Here is a 6,000-nt window from a genome sequence, read left to right as displayed (position 1 = left end):
CTTTGATCTAGGCCCCTGACAGAGAGCACCTTTCTGGCCAGCAGTTTTATGCAGCTGCAGCTGGGAGTGAGCACTTCCTGCAATTTCTCTGTTTTACTCATTTATTGCAGGTATCCTTAAACTGGGACGGTACAAAACAAGGAGGGGAGTCAAGAGCAACATGAGGAAAAGATAGTGGGTTTTATTACCAAAATGTGTGTGTGTCTGTGTGTGTGTGTGTGTAAAATCACCAAGTCATGGCCTGAGAAATGGTATTTGCTTCTTACCTCTACTTTGTCAAACTATTTATTCAACAAAACATCCTTACTATTCGCACTCTTTTTGAACAAACTTTCCTGGATTTTATTTATTGAATTATGTGGTTATCCTGAAAGCAAGATAAATTTGAAAACACAATTTTATGAACATCCATGACTCATAGCTCCTTTTTCCATTTGAAAGTCACAAAAATACCAAAAACCACACAAGATAAGAAATCCATCCCTCTGCATTACCTACCACTTCCTCCCGATAGTCTCAGCGGTAAATCCGGAGGATTAAGTTGGCCAGTGCTCTAACACCTTCTTACCTGCGCAGTGGTCAGAAAGAGGTTCTGTCTTGGAGATGGAGAGCCTGGGGAATTGCTCATCAGCCTGCAGAACAGGTCAACCAGGACTTTACTTTCAGAGAAAGGAGCAGGGAGCTGGAATTTACCTTTACCTTGACTCCAGTGGAACATCAGAAAATCATTAATTACCCCACATCCAACCCTCAAAGCTCTGCTCAGAGTTGGGATCATGAGACTGTGCCCGGCCTGTGGGCAGAGGTGAACAGGCCTGTGGGCAGGACTCGTGGGATGGCCATTTTCCAGTCTGTAACATTCTATAGAAGATAGAATGAAGCCCCATATGACTATCACAGAAAGGTTTTTTTAAGAGATAAAGATGGCTAACTAGCAGGGCACAAATATGGAATGACACATCGAGTTATGCTGTATCTAGAAGACAGTGGGAAGCCAAAAGAAGTTCTTGACCAAAGTAGTGGAATTATCAAGTCAATGCGTTAGCATGTGACTAACAGTAGATAAACTAGTACATCAGAGAGTAGGTGATGGGCTTTTGGACTAAGAAAATATTATAAGAAGAAATGGCAGGACCAATTACTAGTAAGGAAATTGAAGCAGTAATCAAAAACCTCCCAACAAACAAAAGTCCAGGACCAGATGGCTTCACTGGTGAATGCTACCAAACATTTAAAGACTGTCTCATTAGCAGCACATTAACTCTGCCCTGTCCAGGAAGACAGAGCTCAAACATGACATCCACAGGGAAGGAGCAAGGCCAGCGCTATTGTGAAGCAGGGCGAGCACTCCCCTGGCAGGCACCAGAGCCATCTTCAGGTTAGGTCTTCTGCTACCCAGCTGAGTGACTATGGACATAGAGCATTTTATTGGGTATATACAGGCAGCATACTGAGCAAGAGACCCTCACCAGTCTAGAGGAGGTTTGGGTCCAGATCTCCACAAAGGTGCCTTCCTCCCACATTTAATGAATCTGTGCACCATGTCCATAGTAAACAACCAATCACTGCACTAAGATTTTTTCTTATTTTTTTTTTTTTTAGAGAGAGAGAGGAGGGAGAGAGAGACATCAGTATGAGAGTGAAAGACATTTAATGAATCTGTGCACCATGTCCATAGTAAACAGCCAATCACTGCACTAAGATTTTTTTTTTTATTTTTTAGAGAGAGAAAGGAGGGGGAGAGAGACATCAGTGTGAGAGTGAAATACCCATCAGCTGCCTCTTGCACGCCCCCTCCTGGGGGGATTGAGCCCACAATCCCGGGCATGTGCCCTGACCTGGAATCGAACAGGCAACATTTCAGTTCACAGGATGATGCCCAACCAACTGAGCCACAACGGCCAGGGCCAATCATTGCCCTTTTAAGAGACTCAAGATCCTTTGAAAGTCGAATCATTACAGCGAAGTATTTAATCCTATAGGGCTGCAATCATCCAGTTAATGGGCCTGTCCACAGTTTTCCATCACACTGATTTCAGGAGTTCCTCTTGGTGCTCAGTTAGGGCTCTTGATTAAATACTGTCCTCTTGCACATTTGGGTCTAACACTGCACCAATACAGAGTCTTTCATATTAATCACTTTCTTTGGAGGATGTCTGATAAAACTTTCCTTTGATGAGAAAATTCCACCTCACTATTTTTTTAAAAATATATTATTATTGATTTCAGAGAGGTAGGGAGAAGGGGAGAGAGATAGAAACATAAATGATGAGATAATCATTGACTGGCTGCTTCTTGCATGCCCCCCACTGGGGATTAAACCTGGAGCCCTGACTGGGAATCAAACTGTGACCTCCTGGTTCATAGGTTGACACTCAACCATGCCTGCCGGGCTCCACTTCACTATTACAGAAAATTCCTTTGACCTTTCTGCTCCCAGCCCACCTGGCCAGCTGATTGCTACATAATAGACACTCATTCAGTATCACCTAAGCTTTACTCTTCCAGCCATTACCCTCTGTCTCGAACCTCATTGGTCTGTTATGCCCCTAAGCCCCCTCCCCTAGATTCAGAACAAGCCTCCTCTCCCAGGGATGCATGGGAATAGCATTGACAACAGTGCAGTCCTTTATATTTGTCCATGCACAGGAAATTGACCACAGCCTGTCCATCACAGGGAACATTTTATTGTTTTTCTCCTCCTGCCCACCATCTCACCTTCAGCCCATTCCTTGTGAAACCATAGTCTCTCCATCTGGTCTGGTTGACCCTTGGCTGAAAAAGCCAATCTTCCTACATGATTGATGGTTTGACTGTAGATCTAGAGCTTTGCCTGACAAGAACAAATAAAAGACAAATTGTAGGTGCTTCGGTTGTCGCGGCAGGAACTCCTATCATGCCATCATCTCTCTTGTCCCCAAATGTGCGGAATGCCTGAAATACCGAGGTAATTGAAAGTGGTGCATATACCTCTGGTTGCTCAGATATTAATGGAAATTGCCTCCTACTGTGGTTGCTTTCTGGCTCGGTGTTCTGAAAGAGAAACAGGTCATTCTATTCCTGGCACAGTATTGAATACACTGTAACTAGTCCATCAAGAAGAAAATTCTCAGTAGACTGGTAGATAGTGAACTATGGCTGCTCAGTTCTGCTAATACTATTCTAAGAATGGCCCAATCTCCCCCCACCCTCTCCTCTTCTTCTCATTTCTTCATTGTCTTCTCTTCTCTTGCCTCTCCTCCCTTCCCTCTCCTACTTCAGAGAGAGAGGTAGATACACCTGAACACACAGTTCATCTGGTACCCAAAGTATGTAACCTCTTAGTTTATGTTCTTTCTAGAGGCCCAGTGCAAGAATTCATGCATGGGTGCAATCCAGCTGGCCCACTCTGATTGGGCCAATCCGGCCAGGCTGGCTGCGGGGGAGGGGATGGGAGAGGTTGGCCAGTCTGCCCCGCCCCCAATGGAGGGGGCAATCGGGGGCAGGGAGGCCAGGGGAGGGGCCTCAGGTGATTAGCCAGCTGGCCCCATCCCCTGGTCGAACTCCTGGTCGAGGGGACAATTTGCATATTAGCCTTTTATTATATAGGATGATGACCACCTCCACTAGCTATTGTACTTCTCTTAACATATGATCCAAATGCTTACGGTGGGTTAGTGTGTGTCTGTGAGTTTGTGGGTATAAGAAATTTTGGTGGGTATAGAGCAAATTATAAATTGTGGGGTTCAAAAATATTTATTAATACTTATCTTAATCAAAAGGAAAAGTGATTGATATTTATGTGCAGACACATAATAAGCTGTTTCAGGGGATGCTGGGTAATCTAGCTGCTCAGCCTCCACAGCTCTGAGTGGCCACTTACCAGCAGGACGGGTTCACAATTCCCATATGAAGCTGAGATTAGCCATGACCTACCCAGTGGAGAGGGGGGCCTCAATCAAGCTAGTTGCCTAGTCTAGCTAGTCACTGAGCAGAGTTTGTCATTTGTCAGATATTTCTGCTTGCCATTCTGTACCCCCAACATACCCCACCTGAACACCAAGAACCTTCCCTCCATTTCAAGGGGATTACAAGGGCCTTGGGCTGGTAGGTTCAAGGGCACTACAAGGGCCTTAGGCTGGTAGGCGTGGGAGGAAAGTTCTGCACAGAGCTGATGGGATGGGGCTCACTGAATCTCAGGGCATTGACAAGCAGCACACCTTTCGGTCCATGATTAGGAAGTTGGTGCTGCATCACGGGAGGCACTGGCCAATGCAATTAGGAGGTCATCCGAAGCAGCTTCTCTGCCCAGGCGACTTGCAGGGCCACTTCTACTGAGTGATGATCTGTAGGATATGGCTGGGCTCCCATGTACCTCTCTGAAGCTGGTGATGGTTAATGCACCAGCCAATCCCCTGCCCCCCTCTGTCCCTTCCCCCTCCACCACCTAAGGTCCAGGTGATTTTAATCTCAGCACTTTCTACCTTCTCCTCCAAGACTCTATCCCAGTGGTTCTCAACCTTGGTTACACATTAGAATCACCTGGGAATCTTTTTAAAATCCTGATTTCTGGGCCTCCTCCTCCGGAAATTCTGTTTCTTTGTTATGGGGTGAGGCCACAATATTAGTAACGAAGAAGCAGAATTTCTGGAGGAGGAGGCCCAGAAATCAGGATTTTAATAAGATTCCCAGGTGATTCTAATGTGCAGCCAAGGTTGAGAACCACTGCTCTATCCCATCCTCATCCAGATGGCCCTCACCTGGCCTGAGGCAGAGAGGGAAGGGCAGGCAAGAAAATTCTCACACTCCCTCTAGTTTTTTTTTTAATTTATTGTTTAAAGTATTACATGAGTCTTCCCTCTATTTTCTTTGCAATCAGTTTTCATGGCATAAATAGTCCTTCTAGCTTCCCTCAAAGCCCTCTCTTTAGCTATTTAAGACTTTATTTTGGAAATCTCAAATATTTTTAAAGATTTAACATTGTAAGTTACTTTCTCCTTGCAGACCCACTGACTCAAACCTAATTCTCTTATAGACAACTAGAGGCCCGATGCATGAAATTCGTGCAAGAGTAGGCCTTCTTTCCCCCAACTGCCTGCACTGGCTTCCCTCTGACACCTGGGACCCGGGCTTCCCTTGCAGCCCCAGCTTCATCCAGAGGTCATCCAGAAGGACATTTGGTCTAATTAGCATATGATGCTTTTATTATTATAGATTGTGAATGTCTCTAACTAGAGGAAAGGTCAAATATAGGAATGTTCAGGGGGGAAAAAGGCATGAAATTACATATTTCAAGACAGCATTTCACTACAACCTCATTCACTGCTCCCCTCCTTCTCCAACTGCTCATTAATCCCTTACTTCTCCTTCACTAACTCTGTGAAACATCTTTCTCAAACTTTAGCTGTCAAATCTTCTAGTTACAGGCCTCTTTCTCCTGTAGCATTTGACAGTGCCAACTACGTCTTCTGACTCAGTTAGGAAAGGGTTGGGGGAGCATAAGTAGTAGACACCTAACTCCAAGTTAGCTTAAGACAAGAGGAGAAATTACTGGAAAAATACTGATCTCTCTTCTACCAAATGAAGTACTTGTTCAACTCTTTGTTTTGAGATCTGCACCTGGGTTTGGCATTTTCAAATCTATCCCCCTATCCAGGGCAGAAATTAACTTCATAATAAACTCTAACAAATGTAGTTGGACTCAATTAAACATTTCTGTAATTATTGTTTTCAATCAATGTAAACCTACCTCCCTGTAACTTGCACATATTATATCTGAGTTGTCACTCGAGGACTATTTGGTATACAAAGCTGGACCTAGGTGAGACCTGGGTACAGCCATTGTGGAATACTGTATGGAGGTTCCTCGAAAAGTTATAAGTAAAACTACCATATGATCCAGCAATCCCCCACTTGTGGGTGTATATCCAAAGGAACTGAATTCGGGATCTTGAAGAGATACCTGCACCCTCATGTTCATTGCAGCATTGTTCACAATAGTCAAGATATGGAAACAACCTA

The sequence above is a fragment of the Myotis brandtii genome, unplaced genomic scaffold (genome assembly GCF_000412655.1).
Source record: "Myotis brandtii unplaced genomic scaffold, ASM41265v1 scaffold478, whole genome shotgun sequence".
NCBI lineage: Eukaryota > Metazoa > Chordata > Mammalia > Chiroptera > Vespertilionidae > Myotis > Myotis brandtii.
This window is presented reverse-complemented; position numbering follows the sequence as displayed.